Source organism: Oncorhynchus tshawytscha, linkage group LG05, assembly GCF_018296145.1.
Source record: "Oncorhynchus tshawytscha isolate Ot180627B linkage group LG05, Otsh_v2.0, whole genome shotgun sequence".
In the NCBI taxonomy this organism is placed as follows: domain Eukaryota; kingdom Metazoa; phylum Chordata; class Actinopteri; order Salmoniformes; family Salmonidae; genus Oncorhynchus; species Oncorhynchus tshawytscha.
Genome location: NC_056433.1, coordinates 12,145,977 through 12,169,808, shown reverse-complemented (window position 1 = coordinate 12,169,808; position 23,832 = coordinate 12,145,977).

Sequence of the window (23,832 nt, the reverse complement as noted above, 5' to 3'; positions counted from 1 at the left end):
TCCAATGGAGCGGCTGCGTATAGATTCAGATGGATTTATTTAAACACTGAAGGGCTTTTAGAGAAAATGGAATCCAATGGAGCGGCTGGGTATAGATTCAGATGGATTCATTTAAACACTGAAGCAGAAACTGAAGCTACCCCTTTGCTTTGTTTGGTTTTATTATACCGATTTTTGAGACCAACTTTTTCAGAATCGTTCAGAATCGTTACTACCTATACAATGTCAGGGACAAACAGCAACATCGCTAAAGTAGTTTATTATTTCTCTCTCAGTTTCAAAATGTAAGTTCCACCTCCCTAACCTTAATGTATAACTAACTGTTTCGTCTGGAAAGGCCTGACTGGAAGTGTGAACCTCTGGAAAGGCCTGACTGGAAGTGTGAACCTCTGGAAAGGCCTGACTGGAAGTGTGAACCTCTGGAAAGGCCTGATTGGAAGTGTGAACCTCTGGAAAGGCCTGACTGGAAGTGTGAACCTCTGGAAAGGCCTGACTGGAAGTGTGAACCACTGGAAAGGCCTGACTGGAAGTGTGAACCTCTGGAAAGGCCTGATTGGAAGTGTGAACCTCTGGAAAGGCCTGACTGGAAGTGTGAACCTCTGGAAAGGCCTGACTGGAAGTGTGAACCTCTGGAAAGGCCTGACTGGAAGTGTGAACCTCTGGAAAGGCCTGACTGGAAGTGTGAACCTCTGGAAAGCGCTGACTGGAAGTGTGAACCTCTGGAAAGCGCTGACTGGAAGTGTGAACCTGTGCTTGTGGAGGGTGTTACCTCTACCTACATGTACATATTACCTCAATTACCTGGACTAACCGGTGCCCCCACACATTGACTCTGTACCCGTTGTAAATAGCCTCACTACTCTTATTTTATTGTTGTTCCTTAATTATTTGTTAACTTTTCCACCAAAATGTTTTAAAACTACTTTGTTGCATTTCAGTGGAAGGTCAACACCTGTAGTATTCGGCGCATGTGACAAATACAATTAGATTTGATTTAATTTGATTTGACTGGCTAAGTGAGTGTGTGCATTGGGAGGGTGTTGACACTGGCCTGGGGAAGGTGACAGAGCCAGACACAGTCAAGCAGTCTGGGGTTGAGGTTTCCAGAGTCACACCCACTATAACCGGCAGCAGAAAGAGGGTGCGTCTCATAAGGAAACCTTTTTCCCTATACAGTGCTCTATTATTGACCTGGGTCTGATGGTGCTCTATTATTGATCTGGTTCTGATGGTGCTCTATTATTGGCCTGGGTCTGATGGTGCTCTATTATTGACCTGGGTCTGATGGTGCTCTATTATTGACCTGGGTCTGATGGTGCTCTATTATTGACCTGGGTCTGATGGTGCTCTATTATTGACCTGGGTCTGATGGTGCTCTACTATTATTGACCTGGTCTGATGGTGCTCTATTATTGACCTGGGTCTGATGGTGCTCTATTATTGACCTGGGTCTGATGGTCTGATGGTGCTCTATTATTGACCTGGGGGTCTGATGGTGCTCTATTATTGACCTGGGTCTGATGGTGCTCTACTATGTACCTGGGTCTGATGGTCAGATGGTGCTCTATTATTGACCTGGGTCTGACCTGGTCTGATGCTGCTCTATTATTGACCTGGGTCTGATGGATGACCTGCTCTATGATGGTATTGACCTGGGTCTGATGGTGCTCTGTTATTGACCTGGGTTGGTCTGATGGTGCTCTATTATTGACCTGGGTCTGATGGTGCTCTATTATTGACCTGGGTCTGATGGTGCTCTATTATTGACCTGGGTCTGATGGTGCTCTATTATTGACCTGGGTCTGATGGTGCTCTATTATTGACCTGGGTCTGATGGTCTGATGGTGCTCTATTATTGACCTGGGTCTGATGGTGCTCTATGGTGCTTATTGACCTGGGTCTGATGGTGCTCTATTATTGACCTGGTCTGATGGTGCTCTATTATTGACCTGGGTCTGATGGTCTGCTGATGGGTCTGATGGTGCTCTATTATTGACCTGGGTCTGATGGTGCTCTATTATTGACCTGGGTCTGATGGTGCTCTATTATTGACCTGGGGGTCTGATGGTGCTCTATTATTGACCTGGGTCTGATGGTCTGATGGTGCTCTATTATTGACCTGGGTCTGATGGTGCTCTATTATTGACCCTGGTCTGATGGTGCTCTATTATTGACCTGGGTCTGATGGTGCTCTATTATTGACCTGGGTCTGATGGTCTGATGGTGCTCTATTATTGACCTGGGTCTGATGGTGCTCTATTATTGACCTGCTTCTGATGGTGCTCTATTATTGACCTGGGTCTGATGGTGCTCTATTATTGACCTGGGTCTGATGGGTCTGACCTGGTCTGATGGTGCTCTATTATTGACCTGGGTCTGATGGTGCTCCATTATCTACCTGGGTCTGATGGTCTGCTGGTGCTCTATTATTGACCTGGGTCTGATGGTGCTCTACTATTGACCTGGGTCTGATGGTCTGATGGTGCTCTATTATTGACCTGGGTCTGATGGTGCTCTATTATTGACCTGGGTCTGATGGTCTGATGGTGCTCTATAATTAACCTGGGTCTGATGTTCTGATGGTGCTCTATTATTGACCTGGGTCTGATGGTGCTCTACTATGTACCTGGGTTGATCGTCTGATGGTGCTCTATTATTGACCTGGGTCTGATGTTCTGATGGTGCTCTATTATTGACCTGAGTCTGATAGTGCTCTACTATGTACCTGGGTCTGATGGTCTGATGGTGCTCTATTATTTACCTGGGTCTGATGGTCTGATGCTGCTCTATTATTGACCTGGGTCTGATGGTGCTCTACTATTGACCTGGGTCTGATGGTGCTCTATTATTGACCTGCTTCTGATGGGGCTCTATTATTGACCTGGTTCTGATGGTGCTCTATTATTGACCTGGGTCTGATGGTGCTATATTATTGACCTGGGTCTGATGGTGCTCTATTATTGACCTGGTTCTGATGGTGCTCTATTATTGACCTGGGTCTGATGGTGCTCTATTATTGACCTGGGTCTGATGGTGCTCTATTATTGACCTGGGTCTGATGGTGCTCTATTAGTGACCTGGTTCTGATAGTGCTCTACTATGTACCTGGGTCTGATGGTCAGATGGTGCTCTATTATTGACCTGGGTCTGATGGTCTGATGCTGCTCTATTATTGACCTGGATCTGATGTTCTAATGGTGCTCTATTATTGACCTGGGTCTGATGGTGCTCTATTATTGACCTGGGTCTGATGGTGCTCTATTATTGACCTGGGTCTGATGTTCTGATGGTGCTCTATTATTGACCTGGATCTGATGGTGCTCTGTTATTGACCTGGGTCTGATGGTGCTCTACTATTGACCTGGGTCTGATGGTGTCTGATCTATTATTGGGTCTGATGGTGCTCTATTATTGACCTGGTTCTGATGGTGCTCTACTATGTACCTGGGCCTGATGGTCTGATGGTGCTCTAGTATTGACCTGGTTCTGATGGTGCTCTATTATTGACCTGGGTCTGGTGGTGCTCTATTATTGACCTGGGTCTGATGGTGCTCTATTATTGACCTGGGTCTGATGGTGCTCTATTAGTGACCTGGTTCTGATGGTGCTCTATTATTGACCTGTGTCTGATGGTGCTCTATTATTGACCTGGATCTGATGGTGCTCTATTATTGACCTGTGTCTGATGGTGCTCTATTATTGACCTGAGTCTGATGGTCTGATGGTGCTCTATTATTGACCTGGGTCTGATGGTGCTCTATTATTGACCTGGTTCTCATGGTGCTCTACTATTGACCTGGGTCTGAAGGTGCTCTACTATTGACCTGGGTCTGATGGTGCTCTATTATTGACCTGGTTCTGATGGTGCTCTATTATTGACCTGGGTCTGATGGTCTGATGGTGCTCTGTTATTGACCAGGGTCTGATGTTCTGATGGTTCTCTATTATTGACCTGGGTCTGATGGTGCTCTATTATTGACCTGAGTCTGATGTTCTGATGGTGCTCTATTATTGACCTGGGTCTGATAGTGCTCTACTATGTACCTGGGTCTGATGGTCTGATGGTGCTCTATTATTGGCCTGGGTCTGATGGTGCTCTACTATTGACCTGGGTCTGATGGTCTGATGGTGCTCTATTATTGACCTGGATCTGATGGTGCTCTATTATTGACCTATTGGTCTGATGGTGCTCTATTATTGACCTGGGTCTGATGGTGCTCTATTATTGACCTGGGTCTGATGGTCTGATGGTGCTCTATTATTGACCTGGGTCTGATGGTGCTCTACTATGTACCTGGGTCTGATGGTCTGAAGGTGCTCTATTATTGACCTGGGTCTGATAGTGCTCTACTATGTACCTGGGTCTGATGGTCTGATGGTGCTCTATTATTGACCTGGGTCTGATGGTGCTCTATTATTGACATGGGTCTGATGGTGCTCTATTATTGACCTGGGTCTGATAGTGCTCTACTATGTACCTGGGTCTAATCATCTGATGGTGCTCTATTGTTGACCTTGGTCTGATGGTCTGATGCTGCTTTATTATTGACCTGGGTCTGATGGTGCTCTACTATTGACCTGGGTGTGATGGTCTGATGGTGCTCTACTATTGACCTGGGTCTGATGGTGCTCTATTATTGACCTGGGTCTGATGGTGCTCTATTATTGACCTGGTTCTGATGGTGCTATATTATTATTGACCTGGGTCTGATGGTGCTCTATTATTGACCTGGGTCTGATGGTCTGATGGTGCTCTATTATTGACCTGGGTCTGATGGTGCTCTACTATGTACCTGGGTCTGATGGTCTGAAGGTGCTCTATTATTGACCTGGGTCTGATGGTGCTCTACTATTGACCTGGGTCTGATGGTCTGATGGTGCTCTATTATTGACCTGGGTCTGATGGTCTGATGCTGCTTTATTATTGACCTGGTCTGATGGTGCTCTACTATTGACCTGGGTCTGATGGTCTGATGGTGCTCTATTATTGACCTGGGTCTGATGGTCTGATGGTGCTCTATTATTGACCTGGATCTGATGGTGCTCTATTATTGACCTGGGTCTGATGGTGCTCTATTATTGACCTGGGTCTGATGGTGCTCTATTATTGACCTGGGTCTGATGTTCTGATGGATGTTCTTCTATTATTGACCTGGGTCTGATGGTGCTCTATTATGACCTGGATGGTGTCTGATGGTCTGATGGTGCTCTATTATTGACCTGGTTCTGATGGTGCTCTATTATTGACCTGGTTCTGGTCGTGCTCTATTATTGACCTGGGTCTGATGGTGCTCTACTATTGACCTGGGTCTGATGGTGCTCTATTATTAACCTGGTTCTGATGGTGCTCTATTATTGACCTGGGTCTGATGGTGCTCTATTATTGACCTGGGTCTGATTGTCTGATGGTGCTCTACTATTGACCTGGGTCTGATGGTGCTCTATTATTGACCTGGTTCCGATGGTGCTCTATTATTGACTTGGGTCTGATGTTGCTCTATTATTGACATGGGTCTGATGGTCGGATGTTGCTCTATTATTGACCTGGGTCTGATGGTGCTCTATTATTGACCTGGGTCTGATGGTCTGATTGTGCTCTATTAATGACCTGGGTCTGATGGTGCTCTATTTTTGACCTGGTTCTGATGGTGCTCTACTATTGACCTGGGTCTGGTGGTAGTCTATTATTGACCTGGGTCTGATGGTGCTCTATTATTGACTTGGGTCTGATGTTGCTCTATTATTCACCTGGGTCTGATGGTCTGATGTTGCTCTATTATTGACCTGGGTCTGATGGTGCTCTATTGTTGACCAGGGTCTGATGGTCTGATGGTGCTCTATTAATGACCTGGATCTGATGGTGCTCTATTATTGACCTGGGTCTGATGGTGCTCTATTATTGACCTGGGTCTGATGGTCTGATGGTGCTCTATTATTGACCTGGTCTGATGGTGCTCTATTATTGACCTGGGTCTGATGGTGCTCTATTATTGACCTGGGTCTGATGGTGCTCTATTATTGACCTGGGTCTGATGGTGCTCTATTATTGACCTGGGTCTGATGTTCTGATGGTGCACTATTATTGACCTGAGTCTGATAGTGCTCTACTATGTACCTGGGTCTGATGGTCTGATGGTGCTCTATTATTTACCTGGGTCTGATGGTCTGATGCTGCTTTATTATTGACCTGGGTCTGATGGTTCTCTACTATTGACCTGGGTCTGATGGTCTGATGTTGCTCTACTATTGACCTGGGTCTGATGGTGCTCTATTATTGACAAGGGTCTGATGGTGTTCTACTATTGACCTGGGTCTGATGGTCTGATGGTGCTCTATTATTGACCTGGATCTGATGGTGCTCTATTATTGACCTGGGTCTGATGGTGCTCTACTATTGACCTGGGTCTGATGGTGCTCTATTATTGACCTGGTTCTGATGGTGCTCTATTATTGACCTGGGTCTGATGGTGCTCTATTATTGACCTGGGGTCTGATGGTCTATTGCTCTATTATTGACCTGGGTCTGATGGTGCTCTACTATTGACCTGGGTCTGATGGTCTGATGGTGCTCTTCTATTGACCTGGGTCTGATGGTGCTCTATTATTGACCTGGGTCTGATGGTGTTCTACTATTGACCTGGGTCTGATGGTGCTCTATTATTGACCTGGTTCTGATGGTGCTCTATTATTGACCTGGTTCTGATGGTGCTCTATTATTGACCTGGGTCTGATGGTGCTCTATTATTGACCTGGGTCTGATGGTGCTCTATTATTGACCTGGGTCTGATGGTGCTCTATTATTGACCTGGGTCTGATGGTGCTCTATTATTGACCTGGTCCTGATGGTGCTCTATTATTGACCTAGGTCTGATGGTGCTCCATTATGACCTGGGTCTGATGGTTTGATGGTGCTCTATTATTGACCTGGGTCTGATGGTGCTCTACTATTGACCTGGGTCTGATGGGTCTGATGGTGCTCTATATTGACCTGGGTCTGATGGTGCTCTATTATTGACCTGGTCTCTGATGGTGCTCTATTATTGACCTGGTTCTGATGGTGCTCTATTATTGACCTGGGTCTGATGGTGCTGTATTATTGACCTGGGTCTGATGGTGCTCTATTATTGACCTGGGTCTGGTGGGGCTCTATTATTGACCTGGGTCTGATGGTGCTCTATTATTGACCTGGTCCTGATGGTGCTCTATTATTGACCTAGGTCTGATGGTGCTCCATTATCTACCTGAGTCTGATGGTTTGATGGTGCTCTATTATTGACATGGGTCTGATGGTGCTCTACTATTGACCTGGGTCTGATGGTCTGATGGTGCTCTATAATTGACCTGGGTCTGATGGTGCTCTATTATTGACCTGGGTCTGATGGTCTGATGGTGCTCTATAATTAACCTGGGTCTGATGGTCTGATGGTCCTCTATTATTGACCTTGGTCTGATGGTCTGATGGTGCTTTATTATTGACCTGGGTCTGATGGTGCTCTACTATTGACCTGGGTCTGATGGTCTGATGGTGCTCTATTATTGACCTGGATCTGATGGTGCTCTTTTATTGACCTGGGTCTGATGGTGCTCTATTATTGACCTGGGTCTGATAGTGCTCTACTATGTACCTGGGTCTGATGGTCTGATGGTGCTCTATTATTGACCTGGTTCTGATGGTGCTCTATTATTGACCTGGTTCTGGTGGTGCTCTATTATTGACCTGGGTCTGATGGTGCTCTACTATTGACCTGGGTCTGATGGTGCTCTATTATTAACCTGGTTCTGATGGTGCTCTATTATTGACCTGGGTCTGATGGTGCTCTATTATTGACCTGGGTCTGATTGTCTGATGGTGCTCTACTATTGACCTGGGTCTGATGGTGCTCTATTATTGACCTGGTTCTGATGGTGCTCTATTATTGACCTGGGTCTGATGTTGCTCTATTATTGACCTGGGTCTGATGGTCTGATGTTGCTCTATTATTGACCTGGGTCTGATGGTGCTCTATTAATGACCTGGGTCTGATGGTGCTCTATTTTTGACCTGGTTCTGATGGTGCTCTACTATCGACCTGGGTCTGGTGGTAGTCTATTATTGACCTGGGTCTGATAGTGCTCTAGTATTGACCTGGGTCTGATGGTGCTCTACTCTTCACCTGGGTCTGATGGTCTGATGGTGCTCTATTATTGACCTGGGTCTTATGGTGCTCTATTATTGACCTGGGTCTGATGGTGCTCTACTCTTCACCTGGGTCTGATGGTCTGATGTTGCTCTATTATTGACCTGGGTCTGATGGTGCTCTCTTATTGACCTGGGTCTGATGGTGCTCTACTCTTCACCTGGGTCTGATGGTCTGATGGTGTTCTATTATTGACCTGGGTCTGATGGTCTGATGGTGCACTATTATTGACCTTGGTCTGATGGTGCTCTACTCTTCACCTGGGTCTGATGGTCTGATGGTGCTCTATTATTGACCTGGGATTGATGGTGCTCTATTATTGACCTGGGTCTGATGGTCTGATGGTGCTCTATTATTGACCTAGGTCTGATGGTCTGATGCTGCTTTATTATTGACCTGGGTCTTATGGTGCTCTACTATTGACCTGGGTCTGATGGTCTGATGGTGCTCTATTATTGACCTGGGTCTGATGGTCTGATGGTGCTCTACTATTGACCTGGGTCTGATGGTGCTCTACTATTGACCTGGGTCTGATGGTGCTCTATTATTGACCTGGGTCTGATGGTGCTCTACTATTGACCCTGATGGTCTGATGGTGCTCTACTATTGACCTGGGTCTGATGGTCTGATGGTGCTCTACTATTGACCTGGGTCTGATGGTCTGATGGTGCTCTACTATTGACCTGTGGTCTGATGGTCTGATGGTGCTCTATTATTGACCTGGGTCTTATGGTGCTCTATTATTGACCTGGGTCTGATGGTGGTCTATTATTGACCTGGGTCGGATGGTGCTCTCTTATTGACCTGGGTCTGATTTTGCTATACTCTTCACCTGGGTCTGATGGTCTGATGGTGCTCTATTATTGACCTGGTTCTGATGGTGCTCTATTATTGACCTGGTTCTGATGGTGCTCTATTTTTGACCTGGTTCTGATGGTGCTCTATTATTGACCTGGTTCTGATGGTGCTCTATTATTGACCTGGGTCTGATGGTGCTCTATTATTGACCTGGTTCTGATGGTGCTCAATTATTGACCTGGGTCTGATGGTGTTCTACTATTGACCTGGGTCTGATGGTGCTCTATTATTGACCTGGTTCTGATGGGGCTCTATTATTGACCTGGGTCTGATGGTCTGATGGTGCTCTATTATTGACCTGGGTCTGATGGTGCTCTATTATTGACCTGGGTCTGATGGTGTGCTCTATTATTGACCTGGGTCTGATGGTGCTCTATTATTGACCTGGTCTGATGGTGCTCTATTATTGACCTGGGTCTGATGGTGCTCTATTATTGACCTGGGTCTGATGGTGCTCTATTATTGACCTGGACCTGATGGTGCTCTATTATTGACCTGGTCTGATGGTGCCATTATTGACCTGGGTCTGATGGTTTGATGGTGCTCTATTATTGACCTGGGTCTGATGGTGCTCTACTATTGACCTGGGTCTGATGGTCTGATGGTGCTCTATTGACCTTGACCTGGGTCTGATGGTGCTCTATTATTGACCTGGTTCTGATGGTGCTCTATTATTGACCTGGTTCTGATGGTGCTCTATTATTGACCTGGGTCTGATGGTGCTCTATTATTGACCTGGGTCTGATGGTGCTCTATTATTGACCTGGGTCTGGTGGGGCTCTATTATTGACCTGGGTCTGATGGTGCTCTATTATTGACCTGGTCCTGATGGTGCTCTATTATTGACCTGGGTCTGATGGTGCTCCATTATCTACCTGGGTCTGATGGTTTGATGGTGCTCTATTATTGACCTGGGTCTGATGGTGCTCTACTATTGACCTGGGTCTGATGGTCTGATGGTGCTCTATATTGACCTGGGTCTGATGGTGCTCTATTATTGACCTGGGTCTGATGGTCTGATGGTGCTCTATAATTAACCTGGGTCTGATGGTCTGATGGTCCTCTATTATTGACCTTGGTCTGATGGTCTGATGCTGCTTTATTATTGACCTGGGTCTGATGGTGCTCTACTATTGACCTGGGTCTGATGGTCTGATGGTGCTCTATTATTGACCTGGATCTGATGGTGCTCTATTATTGACCTGGGTCTGATGGTGCTCTATTATTGACCTGGGTCTGATGGTGCTCTATTATTGACCTGGGTCTGATGGTGCTCTACTATTGACCTGGGTCTGATGGTCTGATGGTGCTCTATTATTGACCTGGTTCTGATGGTGCTCTATTATTGACCTGGTTCTGATGGTGCTCTATTATTGACCTGGGTCTGATGGTGCTCTACTATTGACCTGGGTCTGATGGTGCTCTATTATTGACCTGGGGTTCTGATGGTGCTCTATTATTGACCTGGGTCTGATGGTGCTCTATTATTGACCTGGGTCTGATTGTCTGATGGTGCTCTACTATTGACCTGGGTCTGATGGTGCTCTATTATTGACCTGGTTCTGATGGTGCTCTATTATTGACCTGGGTCTGGGTCTGATGTTGCTCTATTATTGACCTGGGTCTGATGGTGCTCTATTATTGACCTGGGTCTGATGGTGCTCTATTTTTGACCTGGTTCTGATGGTGCTCTACTATTGACCTGGGTCTGATGGTAGTCTATTATTGACCTGGGTCTGATGGTGCTCTCTTATTGACCTGGGTCTGATGGTGCTCTACTCTTCACCTGGGTCTGATGGTCTGATGTTGCTCTATTATTGACCTGGGTCTGATGGTGCTCTCTTATTGACCTGGGTCTGATGGTGCTCTACTCTTCACCTGGGTCTGATGGTCTGATGGTGCTCTATTATTGACCTGGTCTGATGGTGCTCTCTTATTGACCTGGGTCTGATGGTGCTCTACTCTTCACCTGGGTCTGATGGTCTGATGTTGCTCTATTATTGACCTGGGTCTGATGGTGCTATTGACCTGGGTCTTGACCTGGGTCTGACCTGGGTCTGATGGTGTTCTATTATTGACCTGGGTCTGATGGTCTGGTGCTCTGATGGTGCACTATTATTGACCTTGGTCTGATGGTGCTCTATCTTCACCTGGGTCTGATGGTCTGATGGTGCTCTATTATTGACCTGGGATTGATGGTGCTCTATTATTGACCTGGGTCTGATGGTCTGATGGTGCTCTATTATTGACCTGGGTCTGATGGTCTGATGCTGCTTTATTATTGACCTGGGTCTGATGGTGCTCTACTATTGACCTGGGTCTGATGGTGCTCTCTTATTGACCTGGGTCTGATGGTGCTCTACTCTTGACCTGGGTCTGATGGTCTGATGGTGCTCTATTATTGACCTGGGTCTGATGGTGCTCTCTTATTGACCTGGGTCTGATGGTGCTCTACTCTTGACCTGGGTCTGATGGTCTGATGGTGCTCTATTATTGACCTGGGTCTGATGGTCTGATGGTGCTCTATTATTGACCTGGGTCTGATGGTCTGATGCTGCTTTATTATTGACCTGGGTCTTATGGTGCTCTACTATTGACCTGGGTCTGATGGTCTGATGGTGCTCTACTATTGACCTGCGTCTGATGGTGCTCTATTATTGACCTGGGTCTGATGGTGCTCTACTATTGACCTGGGTCTGATGGTGCTCTACTATTGACCTGGGTCTGATGGTGCTCTACTATTGACCTGGGACTGATGGTGCTCTATTATTGACCTGGGTCTGATGGTGCTCTATTATTGACCTGGGTCTGATGGTGCTCTATTATTGACCTGGGTCTGATGGTGCTCTGACCTGGGGTGGTCTATTATTGACCTGGGTCTGATGGTGCTCTATTATTGACCTGGTCTTGACCTGGGTCTGTGCTCTATTATTGACCTGGTCTGATGGTGCTCTATTATTGACCTGGGTCTGATGGTGTCTTATTGACCTGGGTCTGATGGTGCTCTACTCTTGACCTGGGTCTGATGGTCTGATGGTGCTCTATTATTGACCTGGGTCTGATGGTGCTCTCTTATTGACCTGGGTCTGATGGTGCTCTACTCTTCACCTGGGTCTGATGGTCTGATGGTGCTCTATTATTGACCTGGGTCTGATGGTGCTCTCTTATTGACCTGGGTCTGATGGTGCTCTACTCTTGACCTGGGTCTGATGGTCTGATATTGCTCTATTATTGACCTGGGTCTGATGGTGCTCTACTCTTCACCTGGGTCTGATGGTCTGATGGTGTTCTATTATTGACCTGGGTCTGATGGTCTGATGGTGCTCTATTATTGACCTGGTCTGATGGTGCTCTACTATTCACCTGGGTCTGATGGTCTGATGGTGCTCTATTATTGACCTGGGATTGATGGTGCTCTATTATTGACCTGGGTCTGATGGTCTGATGGTGCTCTATTATTGACCTAGGTCTGATGGTCTGATGCTGCTTTATTATTGACCTGGGTCTTATGGTGCTCTACTATTGACCTGGGTCTGATGGTGCTCTCTTATTGACCTGGGTCTGATGGTGCTCTACTCTTCACCTGGGTCTGATGGTCTGATGTTGCTCTATTATTGACCTGGGTCTGATGGTGCTCTCTTATTGACCTGGGTCTGATGGTGCTCTACTCTTCACCTGGGTCTGATGGTCTGATGGTGCTCTATTATTGACCTGGGTCTGATGGGTCTGATGGTGTCTGATGGTGCTCTTATTGACCTGGGTCTGATGGTCTGATGCTGCTTTATTATTGACCTGGGTCTGATGGTGCTCTACTATTGACCTGGGTCTGATGGTCTGATGGTGCTCTACTATTTGACCTGGGTCTGATGGTGCTCTATTATTGACCTGGGTCTGATGGTGCTCTATTATTGACCTGGGTCTGATGGTGCTCTCTGACTACTATTGACCTGGGTCTGATGGTGCTCTACTATTGACCTGGGACTGATGGTGCTCTATTATTGACCTGGGTCTGATGGTGCTTTATTATTGGTGGGTCTGATGGTGCTCTATTATTGACCTGGGTCTGATGGTCTGATGGTGCTCTACTATTGACCTGGGTCTGATGGTGCTCTATTATTGACCTGGGTCTGATGGTGCTCTCTATTGACCTGGTTCTGATGGTGCTCTATTATTGACCTGGGTCTGATGGTGCTCTCTTATTGACCTGGGTCTGATGGTGCTCTACTCTTGACCTGGGTCTGATGGTCTGATGTTGCTCTATTATTGACCTGGGTCTGATGGTGCTCTCTTATTGACCTGGGTCTGATGGTGCTCTACTCTTCACCTGGGTCTGATGGTCTGATGGTGCTCTATTATTGACCTTGGTCTGATGGTGCTCTCTTATTGACCTGGGTCTGATGGTGCTCTACTCTTCACCTGGGTCTGATGGTCTGATGTTGCTCTATTATTGACCTGGGTCTGATGGTGCTCTACTCTTCACCTGGGTCTGATGGTCTGATGGTGTTCTATTATTGACCTGGGTCTGATGGTCTGATGGTGCACTATTATTGACCTTGGTCTGATGGTGCTCTACTCTTCACCTGGGTCTGATGGTCTGATGGTGCTCTATTATTGACCTGGGATTGATGGTGCTCTATTATTGACCTGGGTCTGATGGTCTGATGGTGCTCTATTATTGACCTGGGTCTGATGGTCTGATGGTGCTTTATTATTGACCTGGGTCTGATGGTGCTCTACTATTGACCTGGGTCTGATATTGACCTGCTCTGCTTATTGACCTGGGTCTGATGGTGCTCTATTATTGACCTGGGTCTGATGGTCTGATGGTGTTCTATTATTGACCTGGGTCTGATGGTCTGATGGTGCTCTATTATTGACCTGGGTCTGATGGTCTGGTGCTGCTTTATTATTGACCTGGGTCTGATGGTGCTCTACTATTGACCTGGGTCTGATGGTCTGATGGTGCTCTATTATTGACCTGGGTCTGATGGTGCTCTATTATTGACCTGGGTCTGATGGTGCTCTACTATTGACCTGGGTCTGATGGTGCTCTACTATTGACCTGGGTCTGATGGTGCTCTACTATTGACCTGGGTCTGATGGTGCTCTATTATTGACCTGCTCTATTATTGACCTGGGCTGATGGTGCTTATTATTGACCTGGGTCTGATGGTGCTCTATTATTGACCTGGGTCTGATGGTCTGATGGTGCTCTATTATTGACCTGGGTCTGATGGTGCTCTATTATTGACCTTGGTCTGATGGTGCTCTACTATTGACCTGGGTCTGATGGTCTGATGGTGCTCTACTATTGACCTGGGTCTGATGGTCTGATGGTGCTCTACTATTGACCTGTGTCTGATGGTCTGATGGTGCTCTATTATTGACCTGGGTCTTATGGTGCTCTATTATTGACCTGGGTCTGATGGTGGTCTATTATTGACCTGGGTCTGATGGTGCTCTACTATTGACCTGGGTCTGATGGTGCTCTACTATTGACCTGGGTCTGATGGTGCTCTACTGTTGACCTGGGACTGATGATGCTATTTTATTGACATGGGTCGGATGGTGCTCTCTTATTGACCTGGTTGTGATGGTGCTCTACTCTTCACCTGGGTCTGATGGTCTGATGGTGCTCTATTATTGACCTGGGTCTGATGGTGCTCTATTATTGACCTGGGTCTGATGTTGCTCTATTATTGACCTGGGTCTGATGGTCTGATGGTGCACTATTATTGACCTTGGTCTGATGGTGCTCTACTCTTCACCTGGGTCTGATGGTCTGATGGTGCTCTATTATTGACCTGGGATTGATGGTGCTCTATTATTGACCTGGGTCTGATGGTGCTCTATTATTGACCTGGGTCTGATGGTGCTCTATTATTGACCTGGGTCTGAGGGTGCTCTACTATTGACCTGGGTCTGAGGGTGCTCTACTATTGACCTGGGTTTGATGGTCTGATGGTGCACTATTATTGACCTTGGTCTGATGGTGCTCTACTCTTCACCTGGGTCTGATGGTCTGATGGTGCTCTATTATTGACCTGGGATTGATGGTGCTCTATTATTGACCTGGGTCTGATGGTCTGATGGTGCTCTATTATTGACCTGGGTCTGATGGTGCTCTACTATTGACCTGGGTCTGATGGTGCTCTACTATTGACCTGGGACTGATGGTGCTCTATTATTGACCTGGGTCTGATGGTGCTTTATTATTGACGTGGGTCTGATTGTGCTCTATTATTGACCTGGGTCTGATGGTCTGATGGTGCTCTACTATTGACCTGGGTCTGATGGTGCTCTATTATTGACCTTGGTCTGATGGTGCTCTACTATTGACCTGGGTCTGATGGTCTGATGGTGCTCTACTATTGACCTGGGTCTGATGGTCTGATGGTGCTCTACTATTGACCTGTGGTCTGATGGTCTGATGGTGCTCTATTATTGACCTGGGTCTTATGGTCTGATGTTGCTCTATTATTGACCTGGGTCTGATGGTGCTCTCTTATTGACCTGGGTCTGATGGTGCTCTACTCTTCACCTGGGTCTGATGGTCTGATGGTGTTCTATTATTGACCTGGGTCTGATGGTCTGATGGTGCTCAATTAATGACCTGGTTCTCATGGTGCTCTACTCTTCACCTGGGTCTGATGGTCTGATGGTGCTCTATTATTGACCTTGGTCTGATGGTGCTCTACTCTTCACCTGGGTCTGATGGGCTGATGGTGCTCTATTATTGACCTGGGATTGATGGTGCTCTATTATTGACCTGGGTCTGATGGTCTGATGGTGCTCTATTATTGACCTGGGTCTGATGGTCTGATGCTGCTTTATTATTGACCTGGGTCTTATGGTGCTCTACTATTGACCTGGGTCTGATGGTCTGATGGTGCTCTACTATTGACCTGGGTCTGATGGTCTGATGGTGCTCTACTATTGACCTGTGTCTGATGGTCTGATGGTGCTCTATTATTGACCTGGGTCTTATGGTGCTCTATTATTGACCTGGGTCTGATGGTGGTCTATTATTGACCTGGGTCTGATGGTGCTCTACTATTGACCTGGGTCTGATGGTGCTCTACTGTTGACCTGGGACTGATGATGCTATTTAATTGACCTGGGTCTGATGGTGCTCTCTTATTGACCTGGGTCTGATGGTGCTCTACTCTTCACCTGGGTCTGATGGTCTGATGGTGCTCTATTATTGACCTGGGTCTGATGGTGCTCTACTCTTCACCTTGGTCTGATGGTCTGATGGTGCTCTATTATTGACCTTGGTCTGATGGGCTCTCTTATTGACCTGGGTCTGATGGTGCTCTACTATTCACCTGGGTCTGATGGTCTGATGGTGCTCTATTATTGACCTGGGTCTGATGGTGCTCTCTTATTGACCTGGGTCTGATGGTGCTCTACTCTTCACCTGGGTCTGATGGTCTGATGGTGCTCTATTATTGACCTGGGTCTGATGGTCTGATGGTGCTCTATTATTGACCTGGTTCTGATGGTGCTCTACTCTTCACCTGGGTCTGATGGTCTGATGGTTTTCTATTATTGACCTGGGTCTGATGGTCTGATGGTGCTCTATTATTGACCTGGGTCTGATGGTGCTCTACTCTTCACCTGGGTCTGATGGTCTGATGGTGCTCTACTATTGACCTGGGTCTGATGGTCTGATGGTGCTCTATTATTGATTATTGGGTCTGATGGTCTGATGGTGCTCTACTATTGACCTGGGTCTGATGGTCTGATGGTGCTCTATTATTGACCTGGGTCTGATGGTGGTCTTATTATTGACCTGGGTCTGATGGTGCTCTACTATTGACCTGGGTCTGATGGTGCTCTACTATTGACCTGGGTCTGATGGTGGTCTATTATTGACCTGGGTCTGATGGTGCTCTACTATTGACCTGGGTCTGATGGTGCTCTACTGTTGACCTGGGACTGATGATGCTATTTAATTGACCTGGGTCTGATGGTGCTCTCTTATTGACCTGGGTCTGATGGTGCTCTACTCTTCACCTGGGTCTGATGGTCTGATGGTGCTCTATTATTGACCTGGGTCTGATGGTGCTCTACTATTGACCTTGGTCTGATGGTCTGATGGTGCTCTATTATTGACCTGGGTCTGATGGTGCTCTACTCTTCACCTGGGTCTGATGGTCTGATGGTGCTCTACTATTGACCTGGGTCTGATGGTCTGATGGTGCTCTATTATTGACTTGGGTCTGATGGTCTGATGGTGATCTACTATTGACCTGTGTCTGATGGTCTAATGGTGCTCTATTATTGACCTGGGTCTTATGGTGCTCTATTATTGACCTGGGTCTGATGGTGGTCTATTATTGACCTGGGTCTGATGGTGCTCTACTATTGACCTGGGTCTGATGGTGCTCTACTGTTGACCTGGGTCTGATGGTGCTCTACTCTTGACCTGGGTCTGATGGTGCTCTATTATTGACCTGGGTCTGATGGTGCTCTCTATTTATTGACCTGGTCTGATGGTGCTCTACTCTTCACCTGGGTCTGATGGTCTGATGGTGCTCTATTATTGACCTGGGTGGTCTGATGGTGCTCTATTATTGACCTGGTTCTGATGGTGCTCTACTCTTCACCTGGTCTGATGGTCTGATGGTGCTCTACTATTGACCTGGGTCTGATGGTCTGATGGTGCTCTATTATTGACCTGGGTCTGATGGTCTGATGGTGCTCTACTATTGACCTGGTCTGATGGTCTGATGGTGCTCTATTATTGACCTGGGTCTGATGGTGTCTATTATTGACCTGGGTCTGATGGTCTATTATTGACCTGGGTCTGATGGTCTACTATTGACCTGGGTCTGATGGGCTCTACTGTTGACCTGGGACTGATGATGCTATTTAATTGACCTGGGTCTGATGGTGCTCTCTTATTGACCTGGGTCTGATGGTGCTCTACTCTTCACCTGGGTCTGATGGTCTGATGGTGCTCTATTATTGACCTGGGTCTGATGGTGCTCTACTCTTCACCTTGGTCTGATGGTCTGATGGTGCTCTATTATTGACCTGGGTCTGATGGTGCTCTCTTATTGACCTGGGTCTGATGGTGCTCTACTCTTCACCTGGGTCTGATGGTCTAATGTTGCTCTATTATTGACCTGGGTCTGATGGTGCTCTCTTATTGACCTGGGTCTGATGGTGCTCTACTCTTCACCTGGGTCTGATGGTCTGATGGTGCTCTATTATTGACCTGGGTCTGATGGTCTGATGGTGCTCTATTATTGACCTGGGTCTGATGGTCTGATGGTGATCTACTATTGACCTGGTGTCTGATGGTCTGATGGTGCTCTATTATTGACCTGGGTCTGATGGTGGTCTATTATTGACCTGGGTCTGATGGTGCTCTACTATTGACCTGGGTCTGATGGTGCTCTACTGTTGACCTGGGACTGATGATGCTATTTAATTGACCTGGGTCTGATGGTGCTCTCTTATTGACCTGGGTCTGATGGTGCTCTACTCTTCACCTGGGTCTGATGGTCTGATGGTGCTCTATTATTGACCTGGGTCTGATGGTGCTCTACTCTTCACCTTGGTCTGATGGTCTGATGGTGCTCTATTATTGACCTTGGTCTGATGGTGCTCTCTTATTGACCTGGGTCTGATGGTGCTCTACTCTTCACCTGGGTCTGATGGTCTAATGTTGCTCTATTATTGACCTGGGTCTGATGGTGCTCTCTTATTGACCTGGGTCTGATGGTGCTCTACTCTTCACCTGGGTCTGATGGTCTGATGGTGCTCTATTATTGACCTGGGTCTGATGGTCTGATGGTGCTCTATTATTGACCTGGGTCTGATGGTGCTCTATTATTGACCTGGGTCTGATGGTCTGATGGTGCTCTATTATTGACCTGATGGTGTCTGGATGGTCTGATGGTGCTCTATTATTGACCTGGGTCTGATGGTGCTCTATTATTGACCTGGGTCTGATGGTGCTCTATTATTGACCTGGGTCTGATGGTCTGATGGTGCTCTATTATTGACCTGGGTCTGATGGTGCTCTATTATTGACCTGGGTCTGATGGTGCTCTATTATTGACCTGGGTCTGATGGTGCTCTATTATTGACCTGGGTCTGATGGTGCTCTATTATTGACCTGGATCTGATGGTGCTCTATTATTGACCTGGGTCTGATGGTGCTCTATTATTGACCTGGGTCTGATGGTGCTCTATTATTGACCTGGGTCTGATGGTGCTCTATTATTGACCTGGGTCTGATGGTGCTCTATTATTGACCTGGGTCTGATGGTGCTCTATTATTGACCTGGATCTGATGGTGCTCTATTATTGACCTGGGTCTGATGGTGCTCTATTATTGACCTGGATCTGATGGTGCTCTATTATTGACCTGGATCTGATGGTGCTCTATTATTGACCTGGGTCTGATGGTGCTCTATTATTGTCCTGGATCTGATGGTGCTCTATTATTGACCATGCTCGGTTTCCCAAAAGCATCTTAAGGCCGTTAGAGCCATAGTTAATTGTTATAACCATTGTACATCATTAGATCTATAATTTATTGTTAGAACCATAGTTAATTGGTAGAACTATAATTCATTGTTAGAACAATAATTAATCGTTAGAACCATAGTTAATCGTTGGAACCGTAGTTCATCATCAGAACCATAGTTAATCTTTAGAACCATAGTTAATCTTTAGAACTACTGTTCATCATTCGAACCATAGTTAATTGTTAGAACCATAGTTCATCGTTAGAACCATAGTTCATTGTTGAAACCATAGGATCCTATGCTTCTAACGATGAACTTAGCCTTAAGATGCTTTTGGGGAACTGACTCAGAAAGTAAGTGCACTATGTAGAGAAAGGGGTAGTGGACTATGTAGAGAAAGGGATAGTGGACTATGTAGGGAAAAGGGTAGTGCACTATGTAGGGAAAAGGGTAGTGCACTATGTAGAGAAAAGGGTAGTGCACTATGTAGGGAAAATGGTAGTGGACTATGTAGAGAAAAGGGTAGTGGACTATGTAGGGAAAATGGTATTGGACTATGTAGGGAAAAGGGTAGTGGACTATGTAGGGAAAAGGGTAGTGCACTATGTAGGGAAAATGGTAGGGCACTATGTAGGGAAAATGGTAGTGCACTATGTAGGGAAAATGGTAGTGCACTATGTAGGGAAAATGGTCGTGGACTATGTAGGGAAAATGGTAGTGCACTATGTAGGGAAAATGGTCGTGGACTATGTAAGGAAAATGATGAAAAGCAATGAGATTAAATTAAAACTCGTCCTTAGATGTGATACAATTATGTCTGAAATCTTAATGTCTTGTTGCAGTATATCAATGCCATGAGGCTAAAGACAACATATTACAAGTAGTTACCACAGCATTACTATGTTGGTATCTCTTGATTCTTGTAGAGTAGAGTGTCATGTGGGTAGCACTTTATTTTACAGTACAGAAATTGTCTGGCATATACCTGGTACCAATGTGTACTTTTTTATTTTTTATTTCATTTTACCTTTATTTATCTAGACAAGTCAGTTAAAAAAATATTATTATCTACAATGACAGCCTAGGAACAGTGGATTAACTCTTGTTTGGGGGCAGAAGGACAGTTTTTTTTTACCTTGTCAGCTCGGGGATTCGATCTTGCAACCTTTCAGCTACAAGTCCATCGCTCTAACCACGAGGCTACCTGCCGCCCGACTGGCTGGTATTTACTTCAAAGACTTGGTTACAATGGTGCCGAGTTATGCTTGTGCAATGAGTCCCAAAGAAACAAAGAAGTACATTGTAATTATTATTTAGTTACCACTTTATCCTGTAGTTTCTAAATAAATACCAGGTCATTATTATTTGTGTTATCACTATTTGAACAGCAGGGGGAGTAAGAGAGTCAAAAGCGTGATCGCAAACTCCTCTTCCTCTGTCTGGTTTCTTGAGCCATTGTATTGTAACTCTCCCTGTCCACCAGTTGAGGGTAGTATTGCACCTATAGGTCACATCTCAGAGCACAGCTGGTTTGGTTAGATCTGATGTTTGATTTGATATCAGATGCAGCATTACTTCCAATATGTTTCATGCAGGATATAGTGTAGGGTATAGTGTAGTGACTGAACTGTCCTGTGAATATTATATTTTACATTGCTAAACATCAGGTATGTATCAGGTGATCAGGGTTGAGGAGTAATCCGTTACATGTAAGGGATTACAAAAAACGCTAACCGTAATCCGTTACGTTACCAGCAAAAATACTGTGATCAGATTACAGATATTTTTGAAAAAATGGATGATTACTTCTCTTTTTTCTCAGTGACGTTCAAATCATCATTGAAAAAATGTGCAAGTTTAAGTTTGTTCCACCTGAGTGAGTCTGACCACAAGTCAGAGACCACTATGATAACACACCAAATGTGTTTGATGGATCGCGGGAAAAGAGCAGGAATAGGGTTTTGTAGGCTACAGTCTAAGCCATGTCTTCCAATGGTGCGACTGCTGTCAGCATCCAAAGATTATCTAACTTTAATTAACGCTTGGCGGTAAAGGATGACAGCAGTGGTGTAGTCTACGGTGATACGGATATCACTTATTATTGATATCTACATAGCGCAATGATGTGAAACACACTGCTGGTCTCTCATTTAACTATTTGTGCCTTACGGATTGTGGTTGTTGTGGATGGCTGTTCACAAATCTAAAGGTGTATTTGAACCCAATAATGGTGGAATTCAAGAAGTTTAAGCTGCCTATCAATCATTGTTTTTGAAACCAGTAGACAGCCAGTGAAAAATGCGCTCTTGCAACAGCTGCACCGTGTGGATCCCAGCCTATGGAATAACAGCTGCACCGTGTGGATCCCAGCCTATGGAATAACAGCTGCACCGTGTGGATCCCAGCCTATGGAATAACAGCTGCACCGTGTGGATCCCAGCCTATGGAATAACAGCTGCACCGTGTGGATCCCAGCCTATGGAATAACAGCTGCACCGTGTGGATCCCAGCCTATGGAATAACAGCTGCACCGTGTGGATCCCAGCCTATGGAATAACAGCTGCACCGTGTGGATCCCAGCCTATGGAATAACAGCTGCACCGTGTGGATCCCAGCCTATGGAATAACAGCTGCACCGTGTGGATCCCAGCCTATGGAATAACAGCTGCACCGTGTGAATCCCAGCCTATGGAATAACAGCTGCACCGTGTGGATCCCAGCCTATGGAATAACAGCTGCACCGTGTGGATCCCAGCCTATGGAATAACAGCTGCACCGTGTGGATCCCAGCCTATGGAATAACAGCTGCACCGTGTGAATCCCAGCCTATGGAATAACAGCTGCACCGTGTGGATCCCAGCCTATGGAATAACAGCTGCACCGTGTGGATCCCAGCCTATGGAATAACAGCTGCACCGTGTGGATCCCAGCCTATGGAATAACAGCTGCACCGTGTGGATCCCAGCCTATGGAATAACAGCTGCACCGTGTGGATCCCAGCCTATGGAATAACAGCTGCACCGTGTGGATCCCAGCCTATGGAACACAAGTGGGGTTTTCTTCTTCTTCAGTAGTTCTCAAAGAATGCCAATGAGCGCAGCATTTATTTTTCAACTGGAATCAATGAACCCAATCAGTCCTCCATGACAACAACATCCTAAACAACAGAATAGGGCTGGCTAGTAAGTCCTTAGTTTTGGGGTCATGCCCAGGTAAAACTATTTGTCTAATCTATACTTCCATATTTCCAAGTCTTATTCTTGGAGATCAAGGGGTATAACATTTTTTGGAATGACTGGAATTCTGATAGACTTTGGTTTTTAACGTAAAGCTATAATTTAATCATATGTTGTAGAAAGCGATGGGTTAGAAGAAGCCTACATAACCAACCCATAAAATAAAATGTAACATACATTCATATACGGCCAATTATGTAAACTTGAACACTGATTTATCCTGCAATAGATGTGGTTCAATTGGTGATATACATGTGTGTCTTCTTCTAATTCCTCTTAAGGGGAAAGTAATCTAAAAGTAACTGAATGTAATCAGATTACGTTACTGTGTTTGGGTAATCCAAAAGTTACGTTACTGATGCAATTTTGGACACGTAACTGTAATGGATTACATTTAGAAAGTAACGTATCCAACCCTGAAGGTGATTGAGTTTTCCAAACTATATCTTGGATGTATGTTGTGAAAATATCTTTTACCATTATTCACTTTGTTGTGCTGCAGAACAGATGCCTACACATTCTGCTAAAAATAAGACTTGTGAGATGAGAATGACAACAACGTGTCTCTAGCAGCAGTAAGATGGATGATGAACGCTAATAAGAGAGAGAGAATGAGAGAGAGGGAGAGAGAGAGAGAGAATGAGAGAGAGGGAGAGGGAGAGATATATACACTGCTCAAAAAAATAAAGGGAACACTAAAATAACAGATCCTAGATCTGAATGAATGAAATATTCTTATTAAATACTTTTTTCTTTACATAGTTGAATGTGCTGACAACAAAATCACAAACAAAAATTATCAATGTAAATCAAATTTATCAACCCATAGAGGTCTGGATTTGGAGTCACACTCAAAATTAAAGTGGAAAACCACACTACAGGCTGATCCAACTTTGATGTAATGTCCTTAAAACAAGTCCAAATGAGGCTCAGTAGTGTGTGTGGCCTCCACGTGCCTGTATGACCTCCCTACAATGGCTGGGCATGCTCCTGATGAGGTGGCGGATGGTCTCCTGAGGGATCTCCTCCCAGACCTGGACTAAAGCATCCACCAACTCCTGGACAGTCTGTGGT